This window comes from Schistocerca nitens, chromosome 2 (assembly GCF_023898315.1).
Source record: "Schistocerca nitens isolate TAMUIC-IGC-003100 chromosome 2, iqSchNite1.1, whole genome shotgun sequence".
NCBI lineage: Eukaryota > Metazoa > Arthropoda > Insecta > Orthoptera > Acrididae > Schistocerca > Schistocerca nitens.
In genome coordinates this window covers 642,613,786-642,636,237 of record NC_064615.1, presented here as the reverse complement: position 1 = coordinate 642,636,237, position 22,452 = coordinate 642,613,786, and the positions used below count along the sequence as shown (strand labels likewise).

At 37.8% G+C, this 22,452-nt stretch overlaps 1 protein-coding gene across 1 annotated transcript in view; it reads right to left on the bottom strand.

The window, feature by feature from the left end:
• Positions 1–13,146: 13,146 nt before the first annotated feature.
• The window catches only part of LOC126236758 (cullin-3), a 297,410-nt gene continuing 288,104 nt past the window's right edge, over positions 13,147–22,452 (bottom strand). The window contains exon 16 of the mRNA XM_049946298.1: positions 13,147–15,782. The gene's annotated coding sequence lies outside the window, so the exon portion shown is untranslated. The remainder of the gene's footprint in view (positions 15,783–22,452) is intronic.

Here is a 22,452-nt window from a genome sequence, read left to right as displayed (position 1 = left end):
TGGCCGCGGATTTACATTGACTGGCGGCAGCTGTTGTGTGCCTCACGTGACTCTCCCCACTCTCCGCTCTGGTCCGGTAGTGGGGGTAGCGTGCTCGCGCTGCTCCGTACTCGCGCCTTGCTGCTCACAGCTTGCTCCGCGAGCACGTATGTTGTGAAGCCCTGATTTAGCGGTAGAACATGAACGAAACAGATATATAAGCTGTATAGTGAACCTAAGAAGTATGAGGAAATACCTGTGGTCATGAAGTTTCCACTCTATTTCAACGGATGTTTGTCGAGACAGTCAAAGTAGAAGAGCTTTTCTTAACCAATGAATTGGCTTCATATCTCCTAGCTTTTTTTGGTGGTGGTGGAAAAGAAAAGGCACAACATCTGCTTCGCACAAAGCTATTAAACCTCTTACAGACACCACACTATTGGACAGTAGTACAGTAAATGTGATTGGTGGGGGCTTCTTACTGCAGAGATTCGTTTTGTTGAGTGGATGTACCTCCTAACAGATCTGGGACTCGTTTATCCATTACATACGAACTAAGTACAATAAAATTGTGACAGTTATGTTAAATAGGTATTCAGATGGACGGAAGACTACCAAGACCATGGAGCACTTGAGGAGGTAGAACAAAAAGCAGTCCTTGGAGGTTCCATTTAGCAGCACCAATACACCAACAGTTTCACAACTAAATTGTCTATTGATTGCGAAAAACAAGGGTAGACTAATGGCCATGCTAATGACAAAATGCAATGAAAGTCGAATCGCCTCCAAGCAGACAAAATGATAGTACGGATGGCAGATTCCCTGACTTCATCTCATAAGAAAAATGCAATTGGGGGGGGGGGGGGGGGGATGATGGACCATTGGTCATAATGATGGGTCTCCAAACCCCCCCTCCCCCAAAGTATATTTTCCTAAAGTCATATAGAGGTAGAGCACCTTGGCTCCTCCAGCATAAGGGAAGTGCAGTGAGGAAAAGTGTTGCCAACCTCATACTCCTTCTCTATACAGTGAGTGGTTGCGACTCTTTATCCATTATTCAAACAATGCAAGGTTAAATTTCTCAAAACCCTCTCCAAAAATTCAGATCTCGAAACATGTATTACTAAATTTACTGATTCTTCAGCCATCCAAAGGGAATAACAGCTGCTGATGAGGAATTTCTGATTGCCATTTGTGGTGGTAACCACCCAACCAAAATACTCAACAAGCTGAGGGATAAGCAGTACGTGATAAAGCTTGCAAGGCATCACCAAACACAGCTTTAATCTATCTCACAGAAGCTGCAGCTCAACAACATACTTCAGAGTTTTCCTTCAGGTGCAGCAGTTGATCGGAAACCACTTGGATCTAAAGCAGGGGGGGGGGGGGGGGGAGGAAGGGGGGGATGGTTTGGCTCCCATTACCACACTGAAACCCTTGGGTTCCAAAAGAATTCTTGAGCTTATATGTTGTAAATGCAAGGCAGATCACCAAGTTCGGTGCAGATGTAGCCGAGCAGGACTGTTTTGCACAAAACTGTACCATAAATGTGAAACGTCATTCTCTGGCCTCAGTGACAATTTTGATATAGAAGACAAAGACGACCTGGATGAGCCCCTTGCAGTACCACTTTCTGAAGGAACTGAAGCAACAGCAGGATAAGGCAACGCATCACCACAGTGCAGATGGTCAAGATAGAACAGGGAAATAGAGTGACAGTTGAACAACTTGCTCAGGCGAGGCAGGAGAACCAGACGCAGTTTGTAACTGAATGGCTTTGCAATTAAAGGACTGATTGTCAGGTCACAATAGTTAGACGTGACCTCAGGGCGGAAACTACAGACATGGGCTACCTGACAGTCAGAACAGGGTCAGGAACGCATGTTACGAAATAAGAAAGTTGCCAATGTGGAAACATAAGTAACCACAACAGGATTGTTTGAACCACAAAAAAGTGATCACCACAGACATGGATAATGAAAAGTAATAACCCATGTGTGCACAATAGAAGCTACTAAAAAACACATCTGCTCTTGAACAGTAGGTGTCTGCAAGGTGACAGAAACGTACTTAGATGCACGTCATGCCTATCTATGGATTCCCTTGTTGTGTTCCCAATGTAGGGAGTGGGCATACCAATGCCACGGTTCAGTAGAACTTGTCACATCCACCTGAACATGTATTTAACGAATTTAGACAACAAATTGCATTGAAAGGAATGGCACAGTGCAACGCTCTGCTTGTTGCATGTCAGGCACTTAATCCAAAGGAATCTGCCTGGTTCAATGTCACAATTTGTGAAACCAGTTCGTGCAAAGATTTCTGCACCAAGTACCCGCCAATGTACAGTAACCTGGCCACACAGGGGAGTGGAAATATGCGCATATATTGAGCACAGTATGCGCTACATTCATGCTAATCTGTGGCAACGAGTGCTGCTTATTTTTTAGTTTTGGCGTGATATTACAACAACAAAGTGACGTATGACAAATGACAACGTGTGCTGCACACACACTTCCCTGCTGACTTATGGCATGCTGTCGTTACGGTTGTGTTGCGAGAACAGTTCTGCAACATTTTTAGTTCTTAACCGACATCTAAGAATAGGTAGGATAGAGGATGACGCACATTAATGCACAGATATTGCCAAATGGCGAGCCACAAGCATTCACAATAACAAGCAAACTGCCAACATGCCAGTAACAAAAGAGATGAGACGAGGGGAATAGATGATACTCAGGTGGACGTCATGGTCAATGGCAGCGTCAGCAAAGCTGGGATGAAGCACTGCACAAGTGTCGTTATCAATTACATACTCAGAGACAGTGCAATGTGTGCCACGACTGTTCTGTGATGACCCAGAGATACCTGAGAAGTGCCCACTCAGCAATATAACTGTGGAAGGAATCAAGATAAGTGCATGCCTTGATTCTGATTCAGAAGTGACAGCACTTTCACATCTTTTAACTTAAAAGGTATGGAGCAAGGCAGTAAATTAGCCGAGATGACCATTAAAGGAATCTCATGAGTCCAGCATTTGGGGCGAAAAAGAAACTAGTAGAAAAACAGGTCTTGGTGTTGCTGAGTGATGGAAGAAGTGACTTTCAGGTGAATACATTTGTTATAAGTGGGTTGCAACAGGCACTCAATCACTATTTTTGTTGTATATATTGCTAATGCAGCTAATCAAACCCACTGCATTTGCAATACTGTGATGGTACCCATCCTATCATATCATATCATATCATATCATATCCTATCCTATCATATCCTATCCTATCCTATCCTATCCGAACTGACCTATGTCAGCCTGGTGATTTGTATCACGATCATATGATTATCTGTGTAATCAACTGTTTGGGCTAGTACCCACTATGTGGTTTTCACCTCGACTGACATCATAATACGCCTTACTTTATAAGAAAAAATTATTGTTGCATCATGCTTTTATATTTGCTTTGTGAATCACATCATAGTGACTGACTAAGGACACTGTGTTAATGGTTTAGTGGGCTCAACAAGCATTGTGGAGATTTGAAACGCTTAAAGGCCTTCTTGTTACAAATAAATGAACCTGCTGTTAAGTGAAGCCTTCTTGGCAACTTGGGAATATAGTGAACCACCTGTAAAACACACACACACACACACACACACACACACACACACACACACACACACAATCCAATATATAAGCCACTACTAAACTGGCCACAGTAGTAGAGTGGCACTGAGGTCCGAGAGAGACTGAGAATGCCATATGAGTTTGTTTGCTCCACACTGCCTGCCATGCAGAGACGTTTTGAAGCAACATTGAAAAGGCTGGCATTCATTAACCATGACCGAAAGGATGGAGTTGCCCAGTGTTGACCATTCATTGGGGTACACTGTAAACTGATCCCATCGATGACAAGATAATATGACGGGCAATTCAGTGTCCTGAAAGGCAAGTGTAAGGAAAGAAAAATGAAACTCCCAAAAAGGCACATGAGCAGGGGTGGGGGTGGGCGTGGGATGGGATTGGATTCTAGCATTCTGGCACTCAAATGACGATTCGCACAATTTCTCAAAGAGCCATTCTGGAAATCCCTTCACAAGATTTTCATTTGAGGTCATGCTAAGTAATTCACAGTCATGTCAGTTTTCAGACTGAGTCTGATTCCACTAGTAACTCTTATGTCCATTATCACTTTTGGACATTATTTCCATCCCATGTCAGATAGTTTTTCTGTAGGTTCAACATTCGAATATCAGGGAACTGAGTTTTTGCCTTGTGATCTTCACCTCTAAACACGGTCTGAAGACCACCTTTGCAATCTAATTACTGCAGAAAATAGATGTCTCATATGCACTGGCAGCCAATGAGTGCCAATAAATGCATTTGTTATGTTGAAAAACATGCACAATATGGAGCATGGAGTGTGATAAATATTCAAATAAACTGAAGAATATTGAAGCACCTCTAAGTTTTTACCTGATTTTGGAGGTTAAAGTGATTCTGCAAAAAATACAGTTGGATCACAACAGTAATTAATAAACAGAATATGGACCATCTTTTCATTTTTGTTAAATGAGATGACATATACATCATTTAACCCTTTCAGCCTAAGCAGTGCTTGCTGAAATGGTGGTTTCTCAGTGGATCCACCATGACAACATTTATCTGTGCAGCCATCTTGCGGCAAAACAGAAACTACCTGATGTGTGTGGATGCAATGCTTCTTGAAACAAATGGAAATCAGGGAAAACTTAACGATGTTCCAATCCACTGGTCTTTTGCAATAATTGTTTTTCCCCTTAAGGTAAGACGTTCTACTTTGTATAATTAACAATAGCAACAGTTTCTAAATATAAATATTTAGTAGGTTTTACTAAGAAATTCTGACATTTATACTAGTGGTTTCAATTGAAACTACCGTGCTGCAATTCATTTTTTGATTTTGATGTTATGTGTGTTGTGAATCTTTGGAAGCAAACATTACTGAATAACTTCATAAAACCAGTTATCTTATTGTCAAATACTCTTAAACATAGGTTGTTTTTTAAATTATTGTGATGTTTACTCAATGAAGTCAATAAATAAAGTGACAGTTATTAGTATAAACTATTTGTTTATAACCATTACACTACTTTTTCTGCCTAATGTGAAGAGCAGATAGCAATCTGCCTGATGTGGAGTGCAGAGATTCTCTTTCAGCCCTTGAGGTGAAGACAGAAAAGGAACTTCACAGTGACTGTGAATCTGAAGATTCCATACAAGATTTTAGTTGGACTTCGAGGTAGAATTAGTGACACATAGAATCTGTTGATGTGATATCAGGCTGGAAATCTGAACACAACCAACCACTAGATAGTTTGGCTCCTGCTCAGCAGCAAGCTGACTGAATCTACAGTAGGACAATCAAGCATATTGCTATTCTGACCAGTCAGTTTTCTCACAGATCAGGCCCGACAAAAACTCCACGTTACACAGTCCCCCCCCCTACTTTTATTCCCAATGGATTTGACTGATGCACTGGTGTTTCAAACTAATCTTTATGTACCTCAAGCACGTGTTCCAATCACAGCAAATGAAATGGCAACCTTTCTGGCCATAAATGTACTATGGGGGTAAAACAGTTGCCACGCTACAAAGACTATTGGTCGTCGTGACGTGAACTGTGCGACTTCTTTTCATTGCTCATGACACTGAACAGATTTGGTTTTTTGCTTGCTAACATTTGCTTGTCAAATAAGAGACTTACGCCCAATAGAAATTAATAGAATTTCAGTAAACTGTACAAAATTCGGCCATTGATTGTTTAACTTTCAGAGAAATTTGAGATGTGTTTTCATTCCTCAGCATGCCAAAGCACTGATGAACACATGGTCAAATCCAAATGCCAATTGTCGCTGAAACAGTTCATGTGTAACAAACTGTGTAAAAGATACTATATGGCTGGATGCGCAGAGTTAATCAGGTTATGTTTTCCAGTTCCAGTTCTACCCAGGAAAAATTGGTAATACTGTGGATAAGAAACTGGGTGGGCGTGTTGTGAAGGACTTAACCAAAACCCCTGTTTGGAAAAAAGAACAAATATACTCCGACAGTTATTTTACTTCTGTCGATCTGACCATAGACTTGAAGGAAGAAGGTATGTACGAGGTGTGGCAATAAAATAATACGACTATTGCTGGACAACATTTCATTTCGAAAAACATACATATTTAGTTGTTGTCACCCCCACCTACTCCCATCTTCTATCCCTACAATGCTCCATGTGAATTTTCCATTGATGGAAACAGTGCTGGAAGTCTTCCTCTATGACCTCCTTTATGATGCATGCCACTTTTCTTTCACTGCTTCAATGAACTGAAATATCCTTCCTTCTGTAGTGAAGATTTGAGCTTGGGGAATAGATAATAGTCACATGGTGCTAACTCAGATTATTCACCTGAGTGATCTCTTAAGAGAGAATCCAATATGAACTGGTGCACTGTACTGGTGCAGAACCTATGACTTGTTCTTTCACAATTCTTCTTTTTTTTTTCCTTCTTTTCTCATGGAGCTGAGCAATAATCTTAACGTAATAATCTTGATTAATAGTTTCATATTCAGGACCCCAGTTAATATACACATTTCCATGAACATTGAAAAACACAAGTCATCATCGCTTTGAATCTTGCTTTGCTGATTCAAGCTTTTTTCGCTCTCAATGATGTTGAGCATATCCAATGCACGGATTAGCACTTATTTTATGGATAAGTGAAAAACCATGCTTCATCACGTTATCATTCTTTCCAAGAAATTAGGATCATTTTCAATGGTATTCAAAGTGTTTGTACAAAGAATTTCAATAACTACTTTTTTTCTTTTTTTGTGTGTGAGAATTTTTGGCACCAGTTTCGCACACTCTCCGCATATTAAACTGATTAAGTAAAATCTGCCTTACACATTGTCAATTCCTACAGGTACAGCAAACAGCAATCAATCAAATACTCAACTGATGATAAGATCAAATCAGATTATTTACTTTTTGGAGATTTTCATTCATTTTTTATGTTGAAGGGTGTCCTGGGCACGAGTCACCTTCACTGTCTTCTTGGCCATCTTGGAAAGACTTGAGCTGCTCAATAACTCACTCACACAATAAACAGTATTCCCCATGCACTCCTTTTAGAAAAAGATAGGTTTCTGAGCAGACTTTTCACATTTCATGTGACTTCACGACAATTTGTTGCTCCATCATTACACATTTTTCAAGCAAAACAAAACAACAGTTCTTACACAAATGAAGGCCACAACCACATTGACTTTATCTACAGACACCACAGATGCCATATTTGACTGGACGAGAAGGCTCCACACTTCACAGCTATTGGTGGTTCATCTTTAGCACATGCATACTTACCCTGTGACAGTATCAGTCCTGTTATTTTATAGCCCCACCTCACATATTTGCAGCAATGTGGGGGCAGACAGAGACAACCTTAGAGTTTTACCAAGAAATAGTGATACTCAAAGTGGGGTAAGAATGGGATTCACAAATGCTGCATCACACTAGTGTCAATTATTGGCTCGCCTAATGAAACAAACACTGTAAACAGAAAAGAAAGTAATGGGAGCATAACTACAATCAACTGTACCAAAAATTGTTAAGGATTGTAATTGTAACATGGGATTCAGTGATAAAGCAGACATGTTGAACGCAACATATTTTACTGACTGCAAAAGCAGAAAATGGTGGCACAGAATATTCTGGCACCTCATTGATGTCAGTATTGTGAACAGCTACAGATTACATGACTTTTTCAATAACTTCCCCTGGTAGTTACTGATATCTTTCAGGCACAGGCATGAGGTAGCTACAGGACTTCTTGAGGCATATGTTTAGTCCCCTTTGGAGAGAAGTAAGTCAGATAGTGCAAGAAATAATTTCCAGCCCTGCCAGTTTGTACTGGTGCAGGACACATGCCTGTGAAGAGGACTTCTAAACATTATGCCTACTGCAACAATAAGCAAAATCCCAAATGAACAAAGTGGCTATGTTCCATGTACAAAGTTAGATTATGAGTTAGAGCTAAGCATGAAGAACTTAGACTTTTATGCATTAAAAATGAAAAATAATCTTAAAATTAGTGTGCCATGTATTCTGCTTGTGTGATTGTAGTCTCAGTTCTGTTTATTTTGCAATGACTCTTTTGTTTAACACATGGTTGACATTTAAAAATGTTCATTTGTGATAATTAACAATGGGGCAGTTTTTATGTTTTTAAACAATAAAATATTTTTTTTTCTTTTTTTTCCCCGTGGCACTTGTCCCTGGGCTCATAAAGTAGGCTGCAAATTTCTTTTGTTTGTGTTGGGTCTGCTGACTTGTCACATAAACCATGCATAGTCAAACTGTCTTCAAAACCTGTACCCACCTAGATCAAGTACAAAACTGTGCAACACACAGCATGTTGCTATATCGTCTTCAGAAATTGCTATCACGAATGCAAAAAAGTACATTCAATGTACTTTCTAGCCCTACAGAGATGGTAGTTGAAACCTATTGTCTATAACTGATAAGAAATTGACTATGTACACATTTAGTAAAGATAACAACATGCTGAAACCTTCATCACCAACAATTATAAAAGTACAATTACTCAGAGCATTCATACAAATGTGGTAATTTCATACAAATGTGGTACTTTAAGTTATTGATTAACTTCTCATAAAGGAATGAATTCTGTAACACAGTTGAATCCTACAATCTTCCATTTGAACAAGCATCAATGAAAATAAGTTTGTAATTAATCACAAATGGCACGCAATAATATGGAAAAAAACTGTAGTTGTCATAAAACGAGACACTGTCAATCAGTTTACCGACATGTGTATGTTAACCAGTGTTGTCTTTTCAAAGACTATTGCAGATTTCACAAGAGGACTTTATCGAGGAGGAGCACATAATATTGTCACATAGGCCGACACATTTGTCAAATTAGACCTGACATAGTCGATACACCAATTCTGTATTGAAGGCGAAGCTCTGTCATTGTCTTTCCAGCTTTAAGATAACTGAAAATAACAAATGCCAACTACATGCAAACAGTGTTTCCTTTGCTTTTCCAAACCTATCATTACACAAACACACAATAAATTTGATGCTTACAAATACTGGGTAACTTTTTCACTTTCTTTTTAGCAAACCACATTCATAGGGAAAGTGCCACAAAAACAAGAGAACTGCAAAACTGTGGCATGAGCAGGCTGGTTCTGCAGCTTGTGGGCAAAAATAATACATTTCCTATGACAATTTTGATTTTCTTGATACAACACATATACCCTCCCAGCACAGGTAGTTTTTGTGTGCATGTGCACATGCATTTTCTTGCTTTTTATAAGTGCGTGTCGATCACTCAATGCTTCTGTTTTTCGGTGTGAGGTCTCCTTTACCTGTGAAGTATTGGAAAAGAGACTGAGAATGGCGCATAGCAATGACACATCACAAGTCAAAGGGATTAAAAAGCATGCAGGTCCTGGGGGGGGGGGGGGGGGGGGTTTACTGGAACTTATAAAGCTAAATTTTACAGCCGCCAAATGTTGAATGGAAAGAAGATGAAAATACAGTTTTATCTCAGGCGCATGAACTTTACTATATTTCCCGAACTCATGAAACTGGACACACAAATGGAAATTTTTAATGTTTTAATAACTGTGAAGAATCAGGTTTTGGCATAGTTTGCAGCTCTACGTTGTACACTTCACAATGTTCAGATACACATTTTGAGCCTGAAGCATATTACATACACAGTAATACGCAAAAAGAGAACTTCCTTCCCAAGACCAATTCAGCTACCCTTCTAGAGTGCACGGAGAGATTTACATGGAAAGCAAACATAACAAACTGAAATCCAGCACATGTACTTCAAATATATCTTCAGAGATCAATTTAGAAAGATTTTAGTGGTAATTCAATGTTTTCTATTAATATGTAGTGTGGTGATTTGTATCAAAATGTTTCTTACCTTTGTGTAAGAGCGAGCAACTCATTTGCTGAAACACCAGGTAACTTATTAGTCCTTGTTCTCCATATTGTACGCTAAATCATGAAGAAAAAAATTGTTATACAATTTCTGTAACATTTGAAAATACAGAAAAAATGTCCCCTCATCTTGCTGATGGTCACAATACAATGCAGAAATAGTGCTACGTGATTGTAGGATATTGTGGTATGCTTTTCAGTAAGTATATCTATTAAATTTATTAAATTTTAGGCCCATTTTTGCTTGTTTTTTTTTTTTTTTTAGAACTAATTTGTTTTAGACATTGTGAGTTCATGAAGTTTTGAGGTTTGGAATTATAATTGTTTTCATATATGTCTCATGAAATGATAGCTGTTTGAAAACTGTATGTCCCAGTGGTTCCAAAGTGAAACCGTAAGTTTAAAATAATTGACTGTTTACTTTTTACCAATTTCTTATTGTTTTTGTTATCTACTATGATGATAAAGGTCAATTTTGTGAACAATTTTAAAATTAATTTTGTTTTGTATTGTTGGGACAAAGGGTTGAAGACTTTTCAAATTTTTGATTGAAACTCACTACAATATTTTGTGAAACTTGTTGGTTGGTAGGTAAATCACACACAAATTTCGTGTGCTTTTACAGTTTCATTCACCACACGACTTCAAACTAGAAACTAAAGTTGAAAAAACACTAAATACAACCTATGCTCACATGGCCATCCTGTTTATTTTGGTGTCTCCTATCCATTGGTCCTGTGAGTTGCACAAATGTAGTTACTATTTCATAAAATTAAAATTACACACTGAGGATTTTTAGTTTGAGATGGTGTCATTCTGAATTGGGTATTCTGTTATAAAACATTACATATCCACACTGTAGGAACACACATTTATTCACCCCCCCAAACACACACACACACACACACACACACACACACACACACACACACACACACACACACAAATAAAAAATTCCCATATCAATTGACTGAAAGAATACTGATAATATAATGTAACAAAGATAATTATTAAATTTGTAACCAACTAATGAGATAATAAACTTAAAAAAAGAAAAGAAAAAAACACTTTTTTAATAATGAAACAAGATGACCATCTGAGGAAGCAAATACATCCAGGGTACAAAGTGACACTAGAATATTGCGTTTCATTTGTAACTTAGTAAGTGAAGAAGCAGTTATGGTTAGTCCAACGAAATTGTTGGAGACTGAACTCATACTCAAAACAAAGAAAGATAGGTTAGAAAACTGTGTCACCTTCAAAGGAAATGTTCTAAAAGTGTTTTAAAGAAACTACAGAAAATCTAAATTTGAATTGTTGGATGGTGAATCCAATACCCCTACTCCTGAATTCCATACAGTGTCTGTAAGCAATGCTCCACCAGTTTGTTTATCTCACAGCATCGGGCATTGTTACCATATTCGTTAGTTAGCTACAAATGTAACAATTACTGCAGTCAATTACAACTGCTCCTTCAACCAGCATACATAGGAGAATATACATTCTCCCATCATATTAATGTGACCATCTGTCAAAACCTGAATAATGCAGACTGCTGAGACACATGCAAGAAGAGAACCAGTGAGGTTCTGAAAGGTACCAACAGGGATTTGGGGCCATGCTGACTCCAGTGCTGTGGCCATCAGCAATAGGTTTCTCGGTTTAGGATCCATGGCACATACAGCTTGATCAAAGTGGTCTGACAGATTCTCAATTGGGTTTAAAGCTGGGGAGTTTGGTGGCCAGGGGAGTACAGTAAACTCATTCTGGTGCTCTTCTAATCACGCACATACACTGTAAGCTGTGCAACACATTGTGTTGCCCTGCTACTAGATATGATTGTGCCACTGTGCTTCCAGAATAACAATATCACCTACACAATATCACCTACACAATGTCACGGAAAACATTCTCTAGACCATAATGCTGCTTCCTCTGGATTAGACCCTTGTAACGATGTTGCAGGTTGATTTGCTTTAATATGTTTCATTTTGTACACACCCCAGCCATGTCTGATGAAGCATAAAATGTGATTCATCTGTGAAGGCCACCTGCTGCCACAAATTGGTCATCCAGTTGCAGTATTGGCGTGCAAATTCGAGCCTTCTTCACATATGAATAGCAGTCAGTGTCATGAACAAGATGCCTGCTGCAGAGGCCTACACGCAGCAACGATCACTGGTAGCCCCTTGATTCATCTGGGTGATAAGTTGCTCAACAGTTGCATTTCTATTTGCCAACACACCTCTCCAGAGCTGTTGTTCACCTGTGTCACCTATTTCCCGTAGTGCACCAGTTGCCTCAGTGCCGGTTTTGGATAGCGCCATTTTACTATGCATGGTATACTTAAACCACGACCGCATGTAAAGATTTTACAAACTTAGCTGTTTTGAAAATGCTTCCAGCCTTGGTCCAAAAGCCAATGATCATGCCCTTTTGGACGTCAGATGAATTACTCCAATCACTCCATTTCCACACTACAACAATGACTGCACTGCTTTCTGTGTCCCCCCTGACACACTTTGTATACCTTCCATCGCTAGTAATGCCACCTGCCATCTGAATGGTTACTGCACGTTGCCTTCAAACATAGGCATTGATCACATTTATGAGACTGGATCGTGTATTATGGTACATGTTAATCCCTGTAGTATGAAAATAGTATGGAGAAAGTCTTTTCTCTGGATGCAAGTTCCTGTTAAAAATGACAGCTACTCAATTGTTACAACCCTTTGAGTGAGTAAAAGCAATTTGGAAATACTTAGTACATCTGATATGGATTTATAAATTAAATCCCAACCTGTTAACTAAAAACGTACAGAGGAAAACAACCATAATCCCACATGGATTACAATTAACCTACAGTCTAGCACTGCAAAATCAACCACACTTGAAAACCCTTCACTTATTTTTTTTTAGCGTTCATGTGTATAACTGAATTCTGATTTCATAATGCTTATGAGCTCTAGCTCAATTTCATTGCTAACATGTATCTATCAAAAAGTTAATTCTTATACCAATTTTTGAGAACTTTGGCACCAGATTCAATAATTTAATAACACTAAAAATGTACACAAGAGCTTCACCAAGATAAACTTAATACTTTATAACATAGGAGTATTTCAGTTAGGGGAAAAACAGTTTGTTACAAAACATGTAAGAAGTATTTTTTATTATATACATACAGTATGGGCTTCTTTAAAAAATATGTGTAGGTACCTACACTCCACCTTCACTAAGTCAGGAGTTCACAACAAGAGGTGTATTATTCAACTGCTATTTAAATTATGCCCATTTCTGTGTAAATGACCTGTATATTGAGAAGTCTGGTGAGCATCTTAATAATCGAAAGGTCATGACGATGAGGTTTCAATAACTGTAATCAAAGGCGTATCATGTGCTGAGAATACTACTTAACTAAAACACGAACTCAAATAAATACAAATAGTTTCCAGCAAATAAAGATGCAAACTTTGGCCTTCAAAACATTATAACAAGTAATTTCCACTGAAAAGTAAAAAGTGTGCTACAATATATATGAGAAGGATACTGTATAGAATTAGTGGTAATGCCAATTAATTTTAGAGTAGCATCTATCTGCATTATTCATAAGTAAATTATTCGTTATGCCAACTTACACTTGTAAACAATGCAAACAGAAGTTATATTTTTACAGGATTATCAATGCACTGTGGAACAAGAAACAAGTGGAAAAACTTAACAGTAACTTGAAAAAGAGTAAATGAGACCATGAAACTAAAATTCATATTACCAAGCAACACTAAGCCAGAGAAAAAAAATTTCAAGTTTTATTTAGTGTGTGGTAATTTACTGAGTGTATGGGCACAGAAGCAAACAGCTGGGGGGAGAGGGTGAGACAGAATGGGGTTAATTCTTTGACACTGTCACAAAGACGTTCATCGGAAACAGAGGAGGACAGCATTGTGTACTTAATGGTATCTCAGGCTAGTGCCTCAAGAACAAGGGAGGATTATGAGGTTCATCTAAAGCAGATCAAAAATAAATCACTGCCCCTTTTCCCATCAGTTATCATATCTACTAACCTTTTCAGACGTTTCTTTCCATGTACACAAGAAGTAAATTTTGGAAAAACCTGCAGTAAGACATAAGAGATTTTGTTACAAAATTCACAATCTTTAGCTCTTTACAAAATTCTGGATACAAATAACATTTATGAAAAAAAGTAAAATCAAGTGATGTTTTTAACTAATAATCCATTTCTCAAAGCATTACAATGCAATGTAATTAACGGAAGTGTAGCAACTGATGAGCTAATAAGCTCTAATTATATGATCATGTGTGCATCCGTACAGTTCCATAATTTTCACTCATAAATATTATAAAAATATTTAGCCTACTACAGTCACCATTTCTCGAAAGGACGTAACACTCTTAGTTCAATATAACAAAATTCTGCAATAAAAGAAAATTTACATTCAAGAGTTGCTATAAGAGAAATCTCATACATATATATACAAAAATGTACAACTGAATAACGATAGTAATAAAATAATAACTGCAGTAAATAATAATATTAATAAGGACTTTAAAATTTTAAAAAGTGTCTGAACAAAAACCATATTCTGACTTTTTTAAACATATTTTCACGGTGGCCAGAAATACTAATTTATTTTGAAACATCTTTTTCTTTTTATTATTTATCTGACAAATAACTGAGTCTACTTCTTTGAAACTTCTGAAATTTATTTACAAGTCATAAAATACAATCAAACAATTTCACTTCAAAGAATGCCACAATATCAATGACTAAATCCCTTTTGTTAATAGGATTTCATTCCATAAAAACTGATTATGCAACACAATTTAAGATGCATTCTCAAGTACAAACAAGAAGAAATGGGAAGAATTCTTTTCTTTAACAATGTTTGAATTATGATTGTGTATGCCCTACCTTGTGGGTCCATATATTAAAACACAAGAAAAGCACTGAAATAAACTAACAGTTCCTGATATTATCAGAAAGTACAATTGTTCTCAGGAAACTCTAAAAAGCCAAAACACGGTTAAAGCTGGCATACTGACTTTTAAGGTGTACAGTACTGTTATCACTGCACATGTGGCACTTGCTTCCACTCTGGCACGAAGTCTTTCACAAAATCTGACATGACAGGGTGCCTAATGTCTTACCACACCCCACAGTTTCCTCAATTTGAAGTTAACTGTATCACAGTCAAAGATGTAATTACAAACACAATCATGACACAGGAAGCTACAGCTTCATTATAGATCCTGAGAAGTTCAAATACCACAAACTGTCACAAACAGTCGGAGTACGAAAAACTCATCACTCTTCTGAGTATCTGTTACACAATGTCTTATGTTACTTGAAGCGCACATACTAGTTTTAACAACAATCGTTCTTGTCGTCCAACAACGTCTGAACATTTTATCACAGTCAGGAGGTCACTGCTGATTGTAGCATAGAAACGTGTAAGTGTGCACAGCCAGAAGCAGTTGTCGACTGTAATGCTGATCATGGTGATAACTCACTTTTTACAGATCTACGTGTAAATGAAAATGAATAACTCTTATTAGATGTAGAGAAACTTTGAAAATTTTTTCATCACAAATAATTTAATTTTGGGTATGCAAATTGAAAATAATAAACATTTTACACCGGTCTTCAAGGAATATTTGAGCTCATCACGACAGCTTTTCCAGATATGTTATCACAGGCAAACATGCTTCATCTAGCTTCAATGCATCTTGTCATCCTTGATCCACACATCTTCGAAGATGTGAAGACAAATGCTGAAAATAGTAGTACTGGTAAGAATCACGTAGTACAATTACTAAAAAGATCCACTTAATATAAGCAAAATAAAATGGCTAATCATCAAATAAAAAAAATAACATCACAAAAGTAATAGATTTTTATACACAAAATTATCACAAAAATAGCAAATTCAAACATTACTGCAAACTGTATTTGGATGGGGGCATGGAGACAGACTATAAACAATATTATAGATATCATAATTCTAATGGATGAGCCTTGGACAATTCTTTCACTTGTACAAAAATTTATTTGTGGCCACAAGCACTGTTAGGATGTTTTTTGAAACTGTGTAGTCACAACTATACTCACCACAGTGCCATGTAATCATTTACTTTATCCTGAAGACCCTATTCAAGGTGGAATGTTTTGTCTGCACAGCAGCCAACTTTATTAAATATTTTCAATGCAGATCTGAACTACTGTGTCATGTTATGGATTAAAAAAAAGAAGTCTACTTACAGAATATTATGACAACCTTATGAAAACAGCATTAGAAGTTTGTTTTATTCACACCAAATGTGATGATATTAGCCCCCCCCCCCACACACACACACACACACACACACACACACACACAACACAACACACAGAGAGAGAGAGAGAGAGAGAGAGAGAGACAGAGAGAGAGAGAGCGCACCTCTTCTCTAGTTTGGCAGCTATAGTGTGCATCAACGAAAATTTCATTGGAGAAGGAGTCCACTGAAATACTTGTATGGTAAGAAAGAAGTGTTCCAAAAGAATGAAAATTCATGTATGTATCTTTTAGGTTAAAGACTGTGCTGATTAATTATCATTAAATGTGGTAGTTTATATGCCAACTAGATGTGAAGAGACTGATAAAAATGTATTATGAAATAAAGAAATTATTCAGATAGTAAAAAGAGATGAAAAACTGTGATGGAAGACTAGAATTCAATAGCAAGAAAAAGAAGAAAAGGAAAAATATTAGGAGAACATGGACACGAGGAAAGAAATGGAAAGAGAAGCCACCTGACACAGTTCTGAACACAGCATAATTTAATCATTGCTAAAACTCCTTTTAGGAGTCATGAAAGGAGGTTGCATGTGTGGAAGAAACTTGGAGACACTGGAGGGATACAGTTAGGTTACACAGTAATTTACTGGTTATGAACTGAACATATTGCAAAACAGTAGGAAATTAAGGAGATGGGATGTGGATGAATTGAAAGAACCAGTAAGTTGTTGACTATTTCAGTAGAAGCGTGAGGCAAAAATTGACAAAAAGGGGAAAGGCATACAATAGGTGGTGAATGGGTAGCTTTGAGAGATGAAATAGTGAACATAACAGGAGATCAGTTGGAGGAGGACTGGTTTAAACTGTTACAAAACATAAGAGGTACCGAATTTAATTAATGAGAGGAAAAAAATAAAGCAGATGTACTAGGCGAAACAGAATATACACACCTAAAAATGAGTCTGGCAAGAACTGAAAAATCCCCAAGTAGGTATGGGCACAGGATTAACACAAGGCTGTAGAATGATCCATGATTATGGAAAAGATAGATTCCACCTATAGGGCAGCTGTAGGATACATGGACCAAGATTGGAAACCAATGCAAAGCAAAGAAGGGAAATGGGAAAGCAGAGAAATATAAAGAGTGGATAAGCACTGGAAATGACCCCTGAGACAACATTATGCAAAAGCAAGAGGAAATAGATGAAGATGAGATGGGAAATATGGTACTGCAAGAAAAATTCAATGAAGCACTGAAAGACTGACATCAAAACAAAGCACCTGGACTAGATGGCAGCCGTTTAGCATTATTGAGATCCTTAAAAACTTCCTGACGGATTAAAACTGTGTGCTGAACCGAGACTCAAGCTGGGGAACTTTGCCTTTTGTAGGCAAGTGCTCTACCTTCTGAGTTACCCAAGCATGACTCACGTCCCATCCTCACAGCCTTGCTTCTGCCAGTAGCTCGTCTCCTATCTTCCAAAGCAAAAATTAGAAGATGAGTTTTACAATTACTGTAGTAAAATAACTGATGACAGCTGAAGTAGAGATGACCCATAATGCTTTGTCGAATTTTTCTCGCCATACCATTTCCCACCTCACCTTCATCTACTTCCTCTTGCTTTTGCATAATATTGTCTCAGGGGTCAATTCCATTGCTTATCCAATCTTTATATTCCTTCCACTTTCCCATTTCCCTTCTTTGCTTTGCATTGGCTTCCAATCTGAACTCTTGGTCCAAGTATCCTCCAGCTGTCCTATAGGTGGAATCTATCTTTTCCATAATCGTGGATCATTCTACAGCCTTGTGTTAGTCCTCTACCCATACTGACTTGGGGATTTTTCAGTTCTTGCCAGACTCATTTTAAGACGTGTATATTCCGTTTCGCCTGCTCCATCTGCCCCCCCCCCCCCAATTAATTAAATTATTCAGTGCCTCTTATGTTTTGTAACAGTTTAAATCAGACCTCCTGTTTTTGCCTAATTGATCTTCTGTTACGTTCACTATTTCATCTCTCAAAGCTACCCATTCACCCCCTCTTGTTTGTCTTTCCCCCGTGCCAGTCAATTTTTGCCTCATGTTTCTCCTGAAGTAGTCAACAACTTACTGGTTCTTTCAATTCATCCATCATTATCAGATTCGTTTTGGGTGTTGATCATCATCAGCGGCACCTGTATTGCGCAAAAAAAACACGTTTCTTACAATAAGTTACTCACTGCTATAAGTAGAGTTTTATCCATCTTTGATTTTTCAATTCATTGCAATTTTTTTGTGTTTTTTTAAGATCGGTCTGTTCATTTAAAATAATGTCGGGATGTTCTGTGATTCTGATTTAACAGATTAAGTTCAAACAATAGTTCAATAGTTTTAAATTACATTTCCTGTAGCTGTCCTAAACCAGTAATAAAATCCTAATTTTTTCTTGCCTAAAATTCTAACCTTTTTCTAAATAGTAACTAATTTCAATACTTTTCAAATATCATATAAAAATTTCCATGTTTTCAACAAAGATGGCCACAGCCACAGAAACATGATAATTAATCATTACAATCTCTAACATATAAAAGATACATACATGAATCTTCATTCTCTTAGAACACTTCATTTTTACCGTAAAAGTATTTCAATGGACTCACTCTCTATTAAACTTTTCATTACTGCACCATGGCTGCCAACCTTGAGAAGAGGCTATCAGTAATTAGTAGAAGCCTGATTTGGGCTTTAAATGCTATATTTCGGACACACTCTGACCCTAAATGAAGGAGATATATTTAACTTATTGTATATTTATTTTCATATTAAAATTAATTCAAATTATCATCTTCAATAAAGGAAACTACTTCGGCCTCAATGTCACTCACACTTAGAACAAATGTGAGAAGAGAATAAGCAGTTTATGATCTCCCACCCCTCCACATACAACCCCCCCCCCCACACACACACACACACACACACCTCGCGTAACTTGCTGACAACATGTTTTTCCAGTCAGATAACAAGTTCTGTTATCATCATTGCTGTGGTACTGAAAAATGGGTGACTTAAGCTTTTTATCTATGTCACTGCTGCTGGTGCGAAGCCACATAGTACTTTTTTGTAGGGAGTCTTGGTTCTGCTTAATATTTCTTACAACTATGACATTGAACATTCCAGAAGCACTCCTCTGTTCATAAAGTGTGGAGTGTGACATGTTCATAATTTTTCTTCTTGTCCACTTTGTGAAGGAACACGTGTAAAGACAACACTACCGACAGCGCAAAAATACCACACTAGCACTGTTTGTAGCAGCATTTATTGGAACAATTTTCCTTTCTGTACTGACACAGCCATGGAACACTGGCTTTATGGGCTTTATGTTGCCAAGATGTTGACATTACGTCGCGAACATCTGTAGTCCAGTACCCACCATGAACAATGTTGCAGAACATGTTTTGAACTCCGTATAAACTCGTCATTAGTAAGCTGAGATGACGAAACCGTTCTAGACCGGTTTACTGCATACACAGCAAGGAAAACATTACAATCTATAAAACAGTAGCATATGGTTCATGAAATGTAAACAGTACCTTCTGCGACTTTTTGCAACATCAATCATAAAATGTCTATTTCAGTAATCTTTTAGCAAACTCCCACAAATCTGTAAATAAGGTGATAAATCCATAATAATTACAGACAATCTGTAGTAGTTGGGAGTTGGCAGTCAAGCTGCACTTGCAACAACAGTATGAGCAGCCCTTGCAGCTAGGTACAGTGCGTAACAGCAGGGCAATGCATGATGGAGGGTACCTTAAACCACTTAAGTCATTCACTTTCCTACTCCACATGCAAATGGAGTATCAGGTAAATGACTGTCTATATGCTTCCGTACGGAAGCTAATTTTTCTCATCTTGTCTTTGCAACCCTTATTAGAAACGTACACTGGCATCAGCAGAAACTTTCTATAATCTGTCGCAGGTGCCAATGATCTGAACTTTCTCAACAGTGTTTTGGGAGGGGAGGGGGGGGGGGGGGGGGGGGGAGTAACAAATCTAGAAGCAAGACTATGAATTTCTTTAATGGCTTCCTTTAACCCTTCCTTGACTAGTAGGAAATGTGTGTGTGCACATGTGTGTGGTGCTGCGATCTAGCATTGAAAGTATCAAAAACTGCTTCAAGCCAACAAACTCATTGTTTGGCACCTAATATGCAAGATTTTAACAGTTTCAGCTGTGCATTGTGTGCCTTGTGTTTTGTTGGGTTTATGTAAATTTATTCCCGTCTACAACAGATGAGCTCAGTAAATGTATTTATTGTGTTTTTTACTCTATTTGCTAGAAATACATATATCTGTGCACATATTTACTGATAACATACTTTCAAATTTGTTTGTTTTATCTTATGACCAGTGTGTGTAGAGAATTTCTATTTTTGCTTTTTGTTTGCTTTTGAGTTTTAGGTTTTAGATTTATGCAATTACTTCAGTACTATCTTATCTATTTCCCTTGATCTGATATGAACAGAAAAACCTCAAATTCTAGGTGTATGCTATTTAGTTACATAATGGACCCAACGACGTTGCACTGAGCTGTATCGATGGAAACTAAGACAATTAAACCTGACACGTGCCACAACACATGAAGATAATAAATTATGTAACGTTTCTGTATACCTTTTCATTTCCTGTTTTTAGAAGGGAAAATTTTGGCCACTTGTGTTCTCGACCCTGTGAAGAAGTGTACTTTGAAGATGAACGTGGTAAGACACAAAAGAACTTATACCACTTGATAACTCAAATGTGAGCTCAACAGTGTCCACCAAAGTCTAGTATGGATGACGCAATACCAGAAGTCGTGAACGCAAACATAAATGCAAATGACTAGTTGGAGGAGAGAACTGATTTTGACAGATTTGATTGTGCCTTAGATCAAACTGCTAGTCTAAGTACTCGCTGACTTCAGAAGACATGGAAACTGGTTAGTTCCTTTACATTTTTACTGAGCCTATTATTAATATGCTTTGTGAGGAAACAAATCGCTATGACTCATGAGAAAGGCAACGATGTATTGGAGGACAGACAGTAAAAGTGACGAGTCTGAACTGGAGTATGAGTACTACAGAGGAAAAGAAGACCTTCATCGCTGTTCACATCCTGATGGGTATACACCTTTTACCTGTGCTGGCAAACTGTAGAGCAATTCCCTTCAAGGTGTAACTGCTGTCTATGAGCTTATAACAAAGACAAAATTCCACAAACTTGTGGAAAATTTGAACTGCACAGACAATACGTAAGTTGTGCCTAGAGGCACTGTTGGATATGACTGCCTTCACAAGCTAAGACCCATAATTGAAAAGCTTGATGTTCATTTGAAACAAGTTTACATTCCATCTAAGTATCATTGTTCTTAACGAGAGCATGGTACATTTCAAAGGCTGGTCGTCCATCTATAAATATGAGCCAGTGAAGCCAATAAAGTGAGATTATAAAATTTAGTGTTTATCCAATTCTAAAATAGGTTTTGTTTCACATTTTGAAATTTATACAGGAGAATGTACGGAAAAGGAATATTCCATATCTTCTCTTGGAGAAAGAGTTGTAATGAGACAATGTGAGATTCTCACCATCTTGTTGCCCTCAACAATTCCCCCCCCCCCCCCCCCAACCTACTGGTATGCTTGCATCTGTAGCAGAGTACAAAGCTGTAATGGGAACTGTAGATGGGTTCGACTGGTGGAGACAAAGATATGATATTGGCAGAATGTCACTCATAAGGTGGCACTGTCTCTTTATTTTAGTTTGGACATTGCAATAGTCAACAGTTTCATCACATGGAACTGTAACAATGGAGGAAAATGTAACCAATTCCTTTTCACCTTGCTCTTGTAACTTTCAACTGGCAGAAATATACAGAGAAGAGGAATGCAAGCCTTCAACAGAAAAAACAAACCAGGAGTTAGTTCTTTTTACAGATCCCAATTCCTAGTAAGAACATTGTTTTAAGTGGATGTTTATGGCCTGGAACAAACTTAGGGAACCATTATGCTTCCTCGAGTCAATTGGGACATATATGTCCCACATTACACACACACACACACACACACACACACACACACACACACACACACACCAAGGCCTGGCTCAGCAACCATCCCAAAAGCAGGAAACCAGTTTTCACAGTATATGTGAAA